Source organism: Nyctereutes procyonoides, unplaced genomic scaffold, assembly GCF_905146905.1.
Source record: "Nyctereutes procyonoides isolate TBG_1078 unplaced genomic scaffold, NYPRO_anot_genome, whole genome shotgun sequence".
NCBI classification, from domain to species: Eukaryota; Metazoa; Chordata; class Mammalia; order Carnivora; family Canidae; genus Nyctereutes; species Nyctereutes procyonoides.
In genome coordinates, this window is record NW_026575135.1 from 25594523 (window position 1) to 25612187 (window position 17665).

Below are 17665 nucleotides of genomic sequence, written 5' to 3' on the forward strand. Positions count from 1 at the left end.
TTTAACTGAAAATTCAATCTTAATTGAAGATGAAAAGCCAGGTATAATAGGCATTAGCCTGAACTTCTTGGTATGCCTCTAGAAATAAGGGCATGAAGATAATTAATTATCCCGAGAGGTGGAAAAGTCAAAATTATAAGTAGACTCAAGAAGGATTTAGGTACATTTGAAGGTGAAATATCAATGATGAGTTATCAATACATATTCAGGTTTTTACTCACAGTCATCAAATATATTATCATGTGTAGTATAACAAAGGGTGTCATATTAAATTTGCTCAGAACTGCTAGTTGTTTTCTGGAGAGTGTATTGAAGAGAATTATGAGACATGTTGAGTGCAATAGGAATGGAGCCAAGATTAATAAAAATGTCTACCATGGATGGATGTGAGGTAGTGCCGGCATGGATGCCAGTTTATTGCCACTGCTGATATAATGGGTATCTATCTAACTTTGCCCTTCAATGTTCAAACACTTTTCCCCTGATAAACAGTATGCAGAATCTTGTGTGGCCACCAACTCATCCTCTAGTTTTAATTCATGAATTTTAGGTAGAGTTGACTCTACCTCCAAACTATAGGAATAGACAAAAACCATGGGCTTGAAAAAATTATTTTCTCTGCCATTAGGTACTGGATTCAGAGTTGAGCATTTGACCTACTCAATAACATGACTTAGATTTGGGCTGGATTTTTTTTTTAAAGATTTTATTTATTTATTCATGAAAGACACAGAGATAGAGGTAGGCAGAGACAGAGGGAGAAGCAGACTCCATTCAGGGAGCCTGATGTGGGACTCAATCCCAGGACTGCGGGATCACGCCCAGAGCCAAAGGCAGACGCTCAATCGCTAAGCCACCCAGGCATCCCTTGGCTAAATCTTTTACAAGAGAGACTTATAATCTGTTTGGCTAAAGTAAACTTGTTAGAATGTGAGCCTATTGCTACAAAAAAATGATCCATAGAATCCTAGAATAAAGCCAAGTGGTAAGAGGAATGAAAAATGGAACAAAACTAATTCCTGATTACATAAATTAAAATAAGCTAAACACAGAGGTAGATATTCCTATAAATATCAGTTATTTGAGCACATAAATTCATTTGACACAGGTCGCTTTGAATTGGATTTTCCATCACTGGCAAAACAGACTCTTAATATAACTGACATGTCTCATCTGTTTGATCACAACTAGCATCTGTACCAGTCAGTATCTATGCTCATTACATACCAGAGGGCTATTGGTTTAACAGTGGCCTGCAAATGTACCAGACCATGGCAAAGTTTTATAGGTTTATACATTCACAATTTCATAAGTATAGGAGAGGCATTTCATGTTAGAGGGTGAGACTGGTTAGGGGGCAGATACAGAAAGGCACTACAAAAAGTGTCTGGGCCAAGTGCATTGCCTTGGAAATTGTCTGGTTTGGCTTCCTTCCAAATCCACACACAGCTCTTAAATTGTCTCCATTCAAATTGTATATATTATGGAATGCTAACAATTAGTAATCTGTCTCCTCCTTGCAGGAAATAACTTAATAGCCATCAGGGAGGCAGCTGGAATGGGTACTGAAGTGGAGTGGTGAAGGAATACAAATATGTCTTGTCTTTGAGAGAGTATGGGAACAGAAGATCATGCTGATAGACCGTTTAATGATGTCCATAAGAAGTTGCCTAGCTCTGCCATGCTTAAGCTTGCCATAGTTCTGTCATTCCATATTTTCACTTCTGTGGAAATAAGCATGTCTTAGATTTCCAGTCCTTGTTTTATACCAAGATATGCAATTAGTGTGTATTGGTGTAATGCAGCACAGGAGTACATTACTGAGAAACTGTTTATGTGTATACACCAGCATATACATGTATGAACTTTCTGTTGTGAGTTTACAAGGAAAAAATGAATACATATTCTTTTCTACCTATACTTTTCTTCTCCATACTCTTCAATCCTATAGGATATGGTAAGTATCTGTGTGTCTGTATGTGTAAATTTGTGGGTTTCCAAAAAAATGAGAAAAATTTGCTAAGCTGCAGTGGGAGAGGTTGGCAGAGGATACAACCTGGAAAAAACATTTGGACATTTTACATTTGAGATCCATTAAAAGGAGTAGATTAGACTGTGTTCAAACACTGTACCCAGGAGTAACGTGTTAAATGCGGATGGCTGTATACCACAAGTTTATAAGTATTTGTTCATATGGACAGGTGCCTTTAGAGTGGAGGTGAAGCTAAGTCAAAGATGAGACTAAGTACCCAGATAAGTTAAAGAAAAATCACCCAAGCTGAAATTTAGAAGATTCTGATCCATACACTGGTATCTAAATGTGTCAAGTATTCCCACCTCAGAATTGCCCAAAGCTGTCACTGCATGTCCACAGGTTATTTCTGTCTATAAACTTGGAAAGATATTCGAAGAAAAGATAATAAAGGAAAGCAACTATCAGGAAGAAGAAAACCTCCAACAGCACACACTTAACCATTCTACATAAAGAAATATAAAAACCAGTTTCCATGAAGACTGGTAGGTTGAGCTCCTGCTTTATTCATTTCTCTTCCCATTTTTTTCTTTCCATAAACAGACTAGCAGCAAACAGAAATGACTCCTCTGAAAATTTAGTGTTTGTTATCTGTATTTCTACATTTGCTTTGTAACCTGAGGAGACTTTTTTAAAATTGAAATTTCTAGTCTCTATACCTATTTATTATTTTGACTCAGGAAATACAGTTGGGTATTTGGGCATCTGCATTTTTAACAAACCTCTTAGGTGGTGTTGGTGGACAGACAAGTTTATTGAATTAATACATGGAATTCTAGGGAAAACAAACATAAATGTGTAGACTCTTCTAATTAAAAGCCAATTAGAAATGGAGAGAATGAAGCACATCTTATTTGAAGGAGTCAGAAAAAAATAAAGGGAAACTTTTTTTTTTTTTATAGTAGCCTCCAAAATGTTGCTGTTTTTAGAAAAAGAAAATGGTTCATCATTTTGGATTATATTTCAGTCTGTCAACATGCTTACAAATGCATGTTTTTAGGTTCAGCAATTTTTACTTTTCCGAATTTTATAAATTCCAGTTTAAAAAATCACAATAGGCAAAAGAATTATTTGGTTAGTTTTTGATATGTCTATATCAACTGTTCATTAGTTTTAAATTCATTCCATCTCTGATATTTTACATCACAATTAGAAAGATCATAGTTTTAACATGTGTGCTTCTGAGATTATCACTGAGTCTGCTTTTGTTTGCTTTGTTTTGTTTATTTGCTCAATTTAGGATCTATAAATCTATAGGTTCTGCTTTAGACAATACCATAACTACTGCTCAGAGGACTATCCAGCTTCACTCAATGTTTAGTTCATAGTCAACTCACAAAGTTGGTTCAAATGAATTGGGAGAATACTGAACACTTTCCTATTGATTCATCATTCTGGTAAGCCTATCACAAGAGACAAAGATTAAAAGCCCCTGTACTATGAGGCTGATGAAAGATAGCTTTGTCTATTTCTTTGTAATAAGTTGCTTCCCTCTGGTTTCTATAAAATTGAGAAGTATCTTCTTTTCATGAACATCTCTGTATTTATTAAAAGAAAAAAAAATTAAACGTAAAATGTATTCCTAAAATCTCAGATGTGTTATATATACCTCTAAGTGAAGTCACAGGTATAATAAAAATTCAAGCACTTTTTGAAATTAAATTTTGTTATGTATACTTCTTTTTTGTCCCACGTTGAGGCTTTTCATCAGTTGATTAAAGCAGGATGAAAATGGGATTAAAATCGTGTGTCCAGGGCAGCCCTGATGGCCCAGCGGTTTGGCGCTGCCTTCAGCCCAGGGCCTGATCCTGGAGTCCCCGGATCGAGTCCCACGTCAGGCTCCCTGCATGGAGCCTGCTTCTCCCTCTGCCTGTGTCTCTGCCTCTCTCTCTCTCTCTCTCTCTCTCTGTCATGAATAAATAAATAAAATCTTTAAAAATAAAATAAAATAAAATCATGTGTCCAGGGCAGCCCGGGTGGCCCAGTGGTTCAGCATCTGCCTTCAGCCCAGGGCGTGATCCTGTAGTCATTGGATCGAGTCCCACATCGGGCTTCCTGCATGGAGCCTGCTTCTCCCTCTGCCTGTGTCTCTGCCTCTTCTCTTTCTCTGTGTCTCTCATGAAGAAATAAATAAAATTAAAAAAAAAAATCGTGTGTCCATGTGCTGGTTAGCACTTTGCAGTTGAGAAACACTTCCATAAAAATAGTATTTGAAAGTAAATAACCCTGGGGGCGTGTAGGTGACTCAGCCAGTTAAACCTGGGACTCGATTTTGGATGGGGTGTCCTGAGATGGATCCTGCAACGCCCCTAGACTGCTTAAGATTCTCTTTTGCCCTCTCCCTCCAACCATACTCCTCTTTAAAAAAATGGGGGGGGGGGATGCGGAATCGGGAATCCCTGGGTGGCTCAGCGGTTTAGCGCCTGCCTTTGGCCCAGGGCCTGATCCTGGAGACCCAGGATCGAATCCCACGTCGGGCTCCCTGCATGGAGCCTGCTTCTCCTTCTGCCTCTCTCTCTCTCTCTCTCTCTCATGAATAAATGGATAAAATCTTTAAGAAAAAGAAAATCACCCCAAAAGTAAACAATTTGGTGCCAACCATAAAATCAACTTGAATTAAGTCAGTTTATTGCTGAGTAGTCAAAAATCACTAACATCACTAAAAATCAGTCCACATTCATGCTTCCAGCACCGGCGAGGAAGGCCGCCTTCCGGAGCCGACTCACTCGCACATCCGGGCACCTCAGGCAGCGCGCGGTATAGAAGTCTCCGCTCAGGCGCGGCGGGCGCTCGGGAAGGAGGCAAATCGAGCGCGAACATGGCGCGCCCCAGCTTCGGGGAGGTAGAGGTGCAGGCCGAGTTTGGCCTTGCTGGGAAAAAGAGAACAGAAAAAAAAAAAAAAAAAAAAAAAGAGCCACAAACCCCTGAAAGGACTGGCGTTGAGGGGGAAGGGAGGAAAAGCCAGTGTCTGGTGCGTGGAGCAAGCAGAGGAGAGCGCCCAGACGCCCGGGCCCGGCAGGCGGGGCCCCTAGGGCGTGCCAAGCCAGACTCCCGCGCTTCAGGCTGGAGCTCTGCGACCAGCGAAGGAGCCTGCTTCCCGCCGAGTGTGGGCACCTCTCCTCTGGCTGCCTCAGGTGAGCCCTGGGACGGGTGAGTCCGGGTGCAAGCCCTTTAAGAGCGTTTCTTGGCGTCCACACAGCCTTGTGCGTCTAGTGGGCACCAGCCCGTTTGTTCGTGCGAGGTAAGTGCTTTGATTTCTTGCACGTCAGTTGCAGGCCTCTTAAAACTTGGGGCACCCAGCGCGAGGCTCAAACCCTTTGCTCCTCCGGGAGAAGTTCAGCTTTCGAGTTCCTTCCTAATTCCGGATGTCTGTGCCCGGGGTGACCGAGTGTCCTACTTGCTTGCATGTGGACGTCTCTCCGCTGTCCAGGCCGCCAGTTTTCCTGAGGCCCTCGGTCCAAGCAGCTGATGCAGGTTTGATGTGCCTGTGAGAGGAGCTGAGTTCGGGATCCCCCTGTGTTGCTATTGGAACCCCTCCTGAACTTTTTTTTTTAAATTTAAATATTTTATTTATCTATTTATGACACACACACACACACACACACACACGGAGGCAGAGACATAGGCAGAGGGAGAAGCAGGCTCCTTTTTACAGGGAGCCTGATGTGGGACTGCATTCCCAGACCCAGCATCATGCCCAGAGACCCCTGAGCTACCCAGGCATCCCACCCATCCTGTATTCTTAAACTCGGCCAACCACGGATTTATTCTTCATTCCTTGAAGACATAGACATGGCCAACAAGCACATGAGAAAATGCTCTGCATCACTGGCCATCAGGGAAATACAAATCAAAACCACAATGAGATACCACCTCACACCAGTGAGAATGGGGAAAATTAACAAGGCCAGAAACCACAAATGCTGGAGAGGATGCGGAGAAAAGGGAACCCTCCTGCACTGTTGGTGGGAATGTGAACTGGCGCAGCCACTCTGGAAAACTGTGTGGAGGTTCCTCAAAGAGTTAAAAATAGACCTGCCCTACTACCCAGCAATTGCACTGTTGGGGATTTACCCCAAAGATTCAGATGCAATGAAACGCCGGGACACCTGCACCCTGATGTTTCTAGCAGCCATGTCCACAATAGCCAAACTGTGGAAGGAGCCTCGGTGTCCATCGAAAGATGAATGGATAAAGAAGATGTGGTTTATGTATACAATGGAATATTACTCAGCCATTAGAAACGACAAATACCCACCATTTGCTTCGACGTGGATGGAACTGGAGGGTATTATGCTGAGTGAAATAAGTCAATCGGAGGACAGACATTTTATGCTCTCATTCATTTGGGGAATATGAAAAATAGTGAAAGGGAATAAAGGGGAAAGGAGAAAAAATGAGTGGGAAATATCAGAAAGGGAGACAGAACTTTCCTAACTCTGGGAAACGAACTAGGGATGGTGGAAGGGGAGGTGGGCGGGGGATGGGGGTGACTGGGTGATGGGCAGTGAGGGGGGCACTTGATGGGATGAGCACTGGGTGTTATTCTATATGTTGGCAAATTGAACATCAATAAAAATAGATTTATAAAAAATGCAGTTTTGTGCATTTAAAAAAAAGAATTTTATCATTTTAACAATTCTATATAAGTGGAATCCTGTATTATGTAATCTTGTGAGATTGGCTTTTTCCACACAGCATCATTCCCTGGGCATCTACCAAGTCACTGTGTTTATCTAGAGTTTGCCCTTTTTATTACTGAGTAGCATTCTGTGTTATGAATATGCCACAGTTTGTTTTACTCATTGCTAGAGACAAGGGTTTCCAGCTTTTGCCTATTACAATTAAAACTACTATAAACATTTGTGTACAAGTTTTCGTGTGAACGAGTTTTTATTTCTCTAAGATAAATGTCCAAATGTACAATCTCTGGGTCGTAATGGTAAGCACACCTCTATGTACTTATCCAGAATGTCTACAGTATTTAACATTCCCACTAGGAGTGTGAGAATACAGTTTCTCTACATCATTGCCAGCTTTGATTCTGTCACTATTTAGTATTAGCCATTATGATAGATATGTAGTGGTATTTTATTTTGATTTTGATTCATATTTCCCTAATGAAAAATTCTTTTGGACATACCTTCTTTTGGTTATTTCCCGCTTGGATATACTTTTCTGTAAAATACCTTGTGCCAATTTTCTGATTGGATTGTTTTTTTCTTATAAAGTTTGGAGAATATATATTCTAGATACCAGTTTTTTTTTTAAATTTAGATATGTAGTTGAGAAATATTTCCTCCCAGTATTTAGTTTGTATTTTATCTTCGATAGAGCATTTCATAGAGCAAACATTTTTAATTTTGATGAAGTGTAATTTATGTGTTTTTCTTTTAGAGATGGTGCTTTTGTTGTAAGGTTGGGAAACGTTTGCCTAGTCTGAAATCCCAAATAATTTCTTATATGGATGTTTTTCCTAAAATTTTTATTGTTTTATATTTTACATTAATGCTCATGATTTTACTGCCAGCTGGACCTGTAAATTCAGGCTCTCCTTGCCACCTCCATTAGCATGGCGGACGGGATGGTGCTTGTTACTAACTGACTGGACCTGAGTTCTGACTCCCTACTTAGCCTTCGCTAGCTATCTTAGTAGAGAACATTGACCTTGTTATGCCTGGGTAGAAAGTGGCAATTTGTGGAAGTCTGGGTTAGCCTTTTCTGACACGAGTAGGATGGGGCCAAAATTTTTTCTTTAGTGTTTGGCTACAATAGAGCAATTACTGTCTAAAACTTTTCTGTTCTAAACCCATACTGCCTTTTTCCTAGTCTTTGGCTAGAGAGGGAAAGCTTTTGTTGTGGCTTTTTTAATGTGCCAGTTATTGTTTTCAAGTTACTGTCTTCTCCAGCAACATGTCTGAGATATGTGAGGCAAAACAGAAGACCTAGGGAACTAACTCATCACTGTTCTTTTCCTTGGGTTTCAAAGTCTGTAGCTACTCTGCCCTCTCTCCATGTTTCAGAGTCTATTTATGATGTCTTATGTACAATATTAAGGACTTCTAGATGTATTTAATGGGAAGAATAGAGAAAAGTCTGTATTTGTTCTTGGAAGCAGAAGTCTATTTTATTTTTAAAAACTAAGTGGTATCATACTATTAAAATGTTTTTAATTGATTTTCAATATCATATAACAAGATATTCAATAATTCTATGTTTTTCACAAATCCTACTTATTTATTAATGTATTTTAAAATAGTTAAATCAATACTCAATCTCATAGCAACTTTTAATGTTCAGTAAATCTGTGATTAAATGAGATTTTTTTAAAGATTTTATTTATTTATTCATGGGAGACACTGAGGGAGAGAGGCAGAGACACAGGCAGAAGGAGAAGCAGGCTCCATGCAGGGAGCCTGATGTGGACTTGATCCTGGATCATGCCCTGGGCCGAAGGCAGGCGCTAAACCACTGAATCACCCAGATGTCCCTGAAATGTTTTCATAAAACATGTTTACTTATTCTTTTGTTGTCATTGTAAGAATGATAAACTATTTTAAACTGTGTACTCGGGGATCCCTGGGTGGCACAGCGGTTTGGCGTCTGCCTTTGGCCCAGGGCGCGATCCTGGAGACCCGGGATCGAGTCCCACATCGGGCTCCTGGTGCATGGAGCCTGCTTCTCCCTCTGCCTGTGTCTCTGCCCCCCCCCTCTCTCTCTATCATAAATGAATAAAAAAAATAAAAAAAATTTAAAAAACTGTGTACTCACTTACACCAGTGATTTATATAGCACTTTTTGAAATTTATTTTTAAAGTCACAATGTCCATAAGTCTCAACATATATTAAGCTATAATGATTTATTTCAGTATCATCATACATCTGCTTATTTAATATTATTAATAATTTAATATTTCTCACTTTATTTCCTACTTAATAATAAATTGATGCCTTTCTGGGCTATATCCAATACCTCTTGATAAGCTAATTCTCTATTATTTTTTCTGTATAAGGATCTTCAACTTACTAAGCAAAATTTTGCATAATAATAGGTGGATTTTATTTTCATTTCAGGTTAGTTCCAAGTATATACTTTTTCAATCATTTTTAATTCCAACTTGCAGTCTTTGACAGTTCAATATACTTTGTAGAAATAACTACTGGTCATGAAATCCAATTATATAAGATATGCAGTTTCTTTTACTCAGCTCTTAAAATAATATCTAGACTTATTACAAATTTTTCAAACATATATAGTTTTGCTTTGTCTGATCAGGACCTTTTGCTTGACTTGTCTTCTAAGCAGCAGTTAATCTTTGTTGGTAATTCTGACTTCAATGCTTAATCAGAAAATCAAACCAAGGAAGCTTCTGTGGATCTTTGGTAATCAGAAGTGTTCTTTAGAATTGAAGACTCTTTTATTTCTACTGTGGAAGAACACTACAATAATAAAAGAGAGTAGGAAATCTGGCATAAACAAACCTAGAGGAATAAAAAAAATAAAAATATTACCTTGCTGTTATATAGCATTTTTGTTAATTCTGTGGGAAAAGGAGATGTTGGGAGGAAAGAATATATGGAGAAAAAGAAGGAATTGGAAGTGTGAATAAAAATATTCAATACCATTAATGTCACTTATATTCCCACATTTGGTGGAACTATTTGGGTCATTACATTAATGTGCTTGTTTCACCAACTTCTGTAGTGCATATATGACTATTAGTAGTCAAGATGATTCAATTTCTTTAAAAAGATCTTAGGGAACCCTGGGTGGTGCAGCGGTTTAGCACCTGCCTTTGGCCCAGGGCGCGATCCTGGAGACCCGGGATCGAATCCCGTATCGGGCTCCCGGTGCATGGAGCCTGCTTCTCCCTCTGCCTGTGTCTCTGCCTCTCTCTCTATCTCTGTGACTATCATAAATAAATAAAAATTAAAAAAAATAAAAAGATCTTATTTATTTATTCATGAGAGACACAGAGAGAAGACAGAGACATAGGGAGAGGGAGAAGCAGGCTCCTGGCAGGGAGCCTGATGTGGGATTTGATCCTGGTACTCTGGGATCATGCCCTGAGCCAAAGGCAGATGCTCAACCACTGAGCAATCCAAGGGTCCATATTTTTAGGAGATTATTAATCTTTCTTCTTGTGACCTTTCTGGGAAGACAAACTTCTTAGTAATCTTTTAGGCTGATGGAATTCTCAATAAATTAGTTTTGCTACAAATTAAAATTCTTAAAAAAATGCTTTCCGTAGGGTTTAAAGTTAATATTTTACAAAAAGTGCAGTAATATCCAAAATATAGAAAATCTTAAAATTAAACATTAAGAAAACAAGCAACCCAATTTAAAAAAAGAACAAAGATGTGAATAGGCACGTCAAAAGTAGATATGTAGATATTAAGTATGTGAAGAGGCAGAAAGCATTATTGGCCATTAGGGAATAGAAGATAAAACAATGATATAACACTATGTATGCTAGATCGTGTTAGATTATTTTCTTTAGATTGGCTAAAATAAAAATAGTGACAATGTCAATTTTTTTGACAGTGTCAATTTCTGGTGAGGATGTGGAGTGACTGAAATCTTCATTTGGTCCTAGGTGGGAATGCAAAATAGTATAGCCACTTTTGGACATTATGGCAGTGTCTTAAAATCTGAGTATAATGCTAAAATACAATCCAGCAATCATATTCCTAAATATATACCTGGTGAATTTGAAAACTATTTCTGAACAGAAATATACACCTGAATGTTTATAACAGTCTTTTTCATTATCACCAAAAACTGGAAGCAAGCAACTATTTTTAATAGATAAATACATAAACACGTTGTGGTAAATCAATAAAAAAGAATATTAGCAATAAAGATGAATTATTGAGTGATGAACATTTTTAGATGAATCTTAAATGCATAATGCTAAATGAAATAAGCTAGTCTGAAGAGGCTTGATAATGAATGATTCCAATGTATGACATTCTGGAAACACAAAATTACAGACAATAAAAATACCAGTTATTACCAGTGGTTCAGGAAGGGAAGACAAGGGCTGAATAGATGAAGCAGGGGGGATTTTTAGAGTGATGAATACACTCTATTTGGTACTATAATTTTAGCTATAAGACACCATTCATTTTAATTTCCTGAACCTTTGCAACACAAAGAGTATGCACATTTTATAAAATAATTTAGGAGCTCATGGGAATCACAGAATGGAGGATATAATATGAAAACAATCTATCTTATAAATGTATAAAACAACTTGGGGGAAAAGGTATTGATCTTAAAACTGTGGAAATAAATTGAGTCTAAAATCAAGAGAAGGAACATAGGCTATATTGTAGTTAGTGAAATTATTTCTTATGAATAAGTGCCAGTTAATAATTCTTTTGTACATATATACTATACATGTATACTTCTTCTACACTGGAAGCTTCTATACAGTATACTGGAATTAAACTATAATAAATGATAAATAATAATAAACGATGGCAGATGAAAGACCAATTTATTAAGTGTTGAAGTGGTAGTTTGCATATAAATGAGCAAAGCAAGCTATAATGATCCATGTGGCAATGATTTATAATCAGATCACACTAAATTCATAATTATATATATATGTATATATATATATATATATATATATATATATATATATATATACTGACAGGTATACTTGTAGATATACATAGCTTACTACACATGCATATATTTCTTTGTTGGCCGAGAAGAACTTAAAAAATGACACCTGTAACTGTGAGCATACCTAGCACCCAAATCTTAGTTTTTAATACCATTCTCCAGTAAAATGAGTTGGCACTCCTTGGAGAAATGTCTGATTTTAAGAGAGAGGCAGGGAATATATGAGACTGAAACATTGTAAAGATAGGAAGAATGTGCTCAAAACAAACAAAAAAACCTAAAACACAATAGGGAGGTGTATCAGTGGACTACAGGAACCAACTGAATGAAGCTCCCAATGGTCAAAGCAGGAATAATCTGAGCAACAAAATAAACAAAGTAGTATACTGATTTGTAATCTGAAATTTAAAATATTTATCTATGAGTCCATGCTGTGTGAAGAAATGAATGAGAGAATAAATAAATGCAGGGACAAGATAAAATCCCCATGCAGAAGAATTCAAAATAATTTATGTAGACATTGTACCCATAAGGAGATGAAATATCATCACTCCCCATTTCTTATATGTGGGCTCTGTATGGTAACTTCAAAAGAATACAGTATGGAAAAGGGAGGGGGGAACAGTTACTTTACAGTGGAGAAATCTGATAATCACTACATTAGTTTGGTGATCAAGGTTAATATCAACAGTGATAAATCATGTTATTATTTATTCCTGATATGTTATGATGAGAATGCTATTTTTCCTCTGTGGTTTCCTTCCTCAAATCCCATAATCCCATTTTAATAATGAAGAAAACTCAGAAAAATCCCAGTAGAAAGACATTCTACAAAATATCTGACCAGTACCCCTCAAGACTGATGTTCATCAAAAACAATGAAAGTCTGAGAAACCAATATAGCCAAAAGTAGTCTAAAGAGATATGACAACCAGGTGAAATGTGGTACCTTAGTTGGGATTCTGGAAGAAAAAAAAGATATTAGGCAAAAACTAAGGCAATCTGAATAACAATAATAATAATATATCAATATTGGTTAACTGTAACAAAATTACTATACTAATATAAGATGATAAAAGAGAAACTGGATATGGGTTATATGGGAACTCTCCTCTATTTTCATAATCTTCTTGTTACTCTAAAATTTTTCTAGAGAATAAATTTTAGTTTTTAATAAAGTATAGCAAGAACTTCAAAATAATTATCCATTTGAATTCTAATATCTTTCTCATGCAGCATCTCTCTTATGCAATATATTGGCCTTACCAGCATGAAGTTGATGAGCTTATCCCTGATACTCACCCCCTGACCTTCATGGGAGCTTCCAACCTAACTCTTCTCTTTATACTTTTCAGTGCTTATGTGTCACTTTTGCCTGCTAAAATTCAAATTCAAAATTGGTTCCTCATGTTGCATCACTTCCCATCTTTGGACCCTCCCTAAAGCTGCCCTCAGCCACTCACTCTGCCCTCATGCTTCCCACTTGTCCTAGGATGGAGGAATAGGAGAGAAGGAAATAGAAACAGACCCCTTGAGTATATATGAAGGTGGTATAATATGAATGTTAGTTAATTGTGCCCAAGAATTTCATAATGCAAGAGGTATTGAGTATCTAATCTATAATCAGGCTCTTAATAGACATTTGTTTTGATTTGTTTTCATTTCTTTTTCACAGATACGTTTGTTTTTTCTTACCAGCTGAATAGTTTATCAGTTACCTGAACTAAATAATTATTTTCTTCTAATCATGGGGAAATAAAAGATCCTTAGGTCTGATTTAGCCAAGCATCAATGAGCGGAACTGTTAAACCTTTGGTCACTGACTGCTGCACTAGTTATTCAATTTAATTGCACCATTTTAGTGTATCCTATGTTGTACCCTCATATTACTTTTTACTACTAAAGGAGCGATTCCATCAGTTGCTGGAGTGCTGCAGGGTGACCACCTATCTCTGTCCACTTGGGACGCTATAACAAAATTACCATATGTCGGATGGCTTATAAACAACACACACTTATTTCTTATAGTTCTGGAGGCTGAGAAGTCAAAGCAAAGATCTTGGCAGTAGCAATTTCAGTGTGGTGGCTGGTGAGAGTTCATTTGTGTCCTCATGAGGTGGAACAGACAAGCTAGCTCTCTGGTTCTCTTTTACAAGGGTGCTAATCCCAATCATGAGAACTTCATCCTCATGAACTGATCACCATCCAAAGGCCCAACCTCCTAAAATCATCACCTTACCAGTTAGAATTTTGACATATGAATTTGAGGAGTACTTAAAGTTTTTTTTAAAGATTTTATTTATTTATTCATGGGAGTCAGAGAGGCAGAGACATAGGCAGAGGGAGAAGGAGGCTTCCCTCAGAGAGTCTGATGTGGGACTCAATCCCAGGACGCCAGGATCATGCCCTGAGCTGGAGGCAGATGCTCAACCACTGAGCCACCAGGTGTTCGGGGGTGGGGGGGCAGTATTTAAATATTCAGTCTGTAGCACAACCTCATCTGCCAAGGCAAAGGGAGTTGCCTTCTGCCAAAGAGAGCCACCTTTCCTGGGGTAATGCTTTCTTCTGAAACCTGTTACTGGTCACTGTGAGAGTATATAAACCTGGCTCCATGTCTCAACACAGGGCAGATCTGAAGGGCCATTCTTGTTTATAACCCCTCTTGGGAATGGCAGAGGCCTTGTATGACTTCATTGTAGTCCAATTTCTTCCTCAGCCTAATTTTATTTCCTCCTATTACCCTTCAAAGAACACATCCCAGTAACTGTACTCAAATTCACCTCAGAGTTTGCATACCAGGAAATTCAGTTTGTTATAGACAGTGCTAGATATGGGTCCACAAAGAAGATGGGAAGGAATTTTGAAACTATCAACAGCCAGGGTTGGCAAGGAGAATCCCTAGTGGTTGGTTTGAGTATGAATAGACAGTAACCCAAGGTAGGAATGCTATTGCTCAAACTTTTCACTGGTGGTGAGCTGAATGTTACACTAGGGAATAAATCTGGTAGTGTATCAATGTATCAATCTGTGAGACATTTAGGAGGTACAGTAATTAAAAAGAAAATGCCTGTTGATAGGAGTCATTGGTGTTCTGAAGAAATAATAAAAGATGGCAGGTACGAATCATCAATCAATAACTCCAAGTAGAAGACAGTGGATTTCTTGGGGTCATATAGGTCACAGCATTCCGGTAGCTTTTGCTGAGGAAGAGTTGAAATCAGGTCCAGAACTTAACTATAGTGTAAAAGAGCTTCAACAAACTTTACATTCTCAATCTAGACAGACCTGTAATGGTCAGCAAAGCACCCTGATTAAGGAAGAAAGGAACTCCGTGCATGAGATAAGGATATTTGGGTTTATGCACCTGAAAGTCTTTAGTATCCATATCAATGTTAGTCTCTGAGAAAGCAGAAGTGGCCTACTCCTTTTTGGTAAGGCTAGTACTCTTCCCAGCTTGAAGATGATAGAGGGATTTGTTGCAACAAGGCAGCATTAATCTTTCAAGATCTATTTCCATCTCTTCTCCTGGACAGTGGACCAATAACTTGGTATATCCTCCTTGCAGTCCTATCTCAAAAAATTAATGAGAGTACCTGGACTTTAAGATTAATCAGAATCTGGCTAGGGACCATGTCCTCAGCAAGGCAGCATTGTTATAGGTTTTATTTATCAAGCGAAGAGTAACCAGGATTGTTGTGATATAGTAGAATGGGAACTAGTCATCTTCCTGAGATATCTGAGTTGATGGCTCTTCTGAGCTGAGGTAGTCCATATTCACTTAGTGAATTTCCCATGATCACCATTTTCCTTAGTGCGAGGGGCTGGGATATCAGAAATTGTACCCATAAATCATGAGACCACTGCTATGCAGGTATCATCCATGCTATATTGACTAAATCTGATGATTCTTGAAATCTTATTATGAGTTTATTTTAAGTCTCAACACTTTAGCTGATACTTGATTGAAGTGGGCATGGTAGTGCTTCAGCCTAGAAATGATTGAGAAAATAATTTTTAAGAATTTTGTGTGATTACTTTTATAATTTGATTAAAGTTAGAAATTCTTTCCATTAAAAATTTCAGATGCACACATGCACATGAAGTATGTGCCATTTCAAGATTACAAATGAACACCAAGTAAAAATTCTTGATTTAAGGTGATTTAGCTTTTAAGATACTTAATATCTCAAATTCATATTCGAACTTTTGAAAGCTTATGTATAGAGTATCAGAGATAGAATAAACATTTTGGGGCTCAGGCTGATATTCTTTTGTTTGGAGGAAGTGCTTCAGCTGTGCATTTTGTTCCTGAGATACTAAAAGGAAGATAATGTCATTATACTACTACCAAAAAAGATGATTTATTTAATTGGACAATAATATAATATGATTAGTATAATTTTCCAGAAAACTAAGTATGTTCCATTTAAGGTTCATTTCCCACACCATACTTTTACATTTGAACGAGGGTTAATAAGAGAATAAAAATGAAATATGATGAGAATTTTTAGCAGTCTGTTAAAAAGAAAAGCATTTGTCATACTGAATTACCAGTTTTTTATTTTATTATTTTAAGGCCCCCAAAGCATTATAGTTCACTAACTTGTGCCTTGAAAATACACTCATTGTAGTAAGTTTTTCATTGTAAAGACCTTTTATAAAAGAACTTGACCTGTATCATTATATGATGTCTTTTAATAATTTAACAAACATTGACTTCCTGGTGTGAAATGAGCCAATTAAAGTCATTTTAAAAATGCATAAGTTTCTCTGGGTTGGTTTCAATTTTTAAAAATATTTTATTTATTTATTCCTGAGAGACACAGAGAGAGAAGCAGAGACATAGAGGGAGGAGCAGGCTCCTCATAGGGAGCCCAATGGGGACTTGATCCCCAGACCGAGATCACACCCTGAGCCAAATGCAGATGCTCAGCTGCTGAGCCACCCAGCCGTCCCAAGGTTGCTTTCAATTTTAAGTAAAAGTAGTGTATAATATCCTGCAGCCTAGTTTTTCTATTTAAAAATATAGCTAGTCTCACCACTATTATTTCTCTATCACATATCCCAATTGAGTTGACATTTCAGCTTTTGTATGATCTTCCTAAGTTGGTTGACTAAAGAGGTAAGTCATTCTGAAGAATTCCATTTTCCAGTCAATTTCAAAGCTCTGAATCAAATCACTCATGGCCTTTATTATTTTCTGTTACAAAAGTAGGGAAACAGAAACAGCACTAGAACAAATATTCATCTTTAGCTTCATGGGCATAATGTTAAAGAAGATTCCAGCTTCAATAGATGTCAGAGATTGACATTGAACTTGGAAATAAAAATATCTTAGAAAAACTGGAAAGAATACATTTGAAAGGAAGAGTCAGTTGATAAACTTGACCCAGTAATCAAACTGCTCCTAGAAGGGACATAAGTATTTTTACTAGGGGGTACTTTCTTTGGCAGCACATATGCAAAAATTAGAATGATACAGGAAAGGTTAGCATGTCTCCTATGCAATAATGACATAGAAATTCGTGAATTGTTCCATATTAACAAAAAAATTTCTTTTTTCACTAGTGCAATGAAAATATGAGGCCGTTTACCTTTGAGACTCTGCCTAAATCCTGGGAACCTTAATCACCAATGTTAAATCTCAAAAGCCCAGGTGTCCTATTGTATCATTCCTTCCAGTGACAATATATTAGTAGAGAGAATGATTAATATCAGACACCCCTAATTCTAGACAGGTTCTTTTCTGGTTCTGCTTACTTCCTGAAATTGAAAGGAAAAAGGGACTCAGTCACATGGTATAGCCATGGAAGTAAGGTTAACATAATTTTTGGATTTAAATATTGAAAACTTCAGAATCAAAGTAACGCCCTATTGTCATTCTTTATATAAGCTTCTACAATGCTTGAAAAAAGCAAGTACAGTATTTTCCTAAAATTGGAAGGTCCTATGTATGATTCATTTCTGAGGATGTAGCAAAGAGCAATTCAGCAGAA

The 17665-nt window shown here is 37.6% G+C and overlaps 1 non-coding gene across 1 annotated transcript; it reads left to right on the forward strand.

Annotated features, from left to right (window-relative positions):
• Positions 1-17107: 17107 nt before the first annotated feature.
• On the forward strand, positions 17108-17214 carry LOC129495365 (U6 spliceosomal RNA). The gene has a single exon (XR_008661522.1). It is a non-coding gene; the product is annotated as a U6 spliceosomal RNA (small nuclear RNA).
• The last annotated feature ends 451 nt before the right edge of the window (positions 17215-17665 follow it).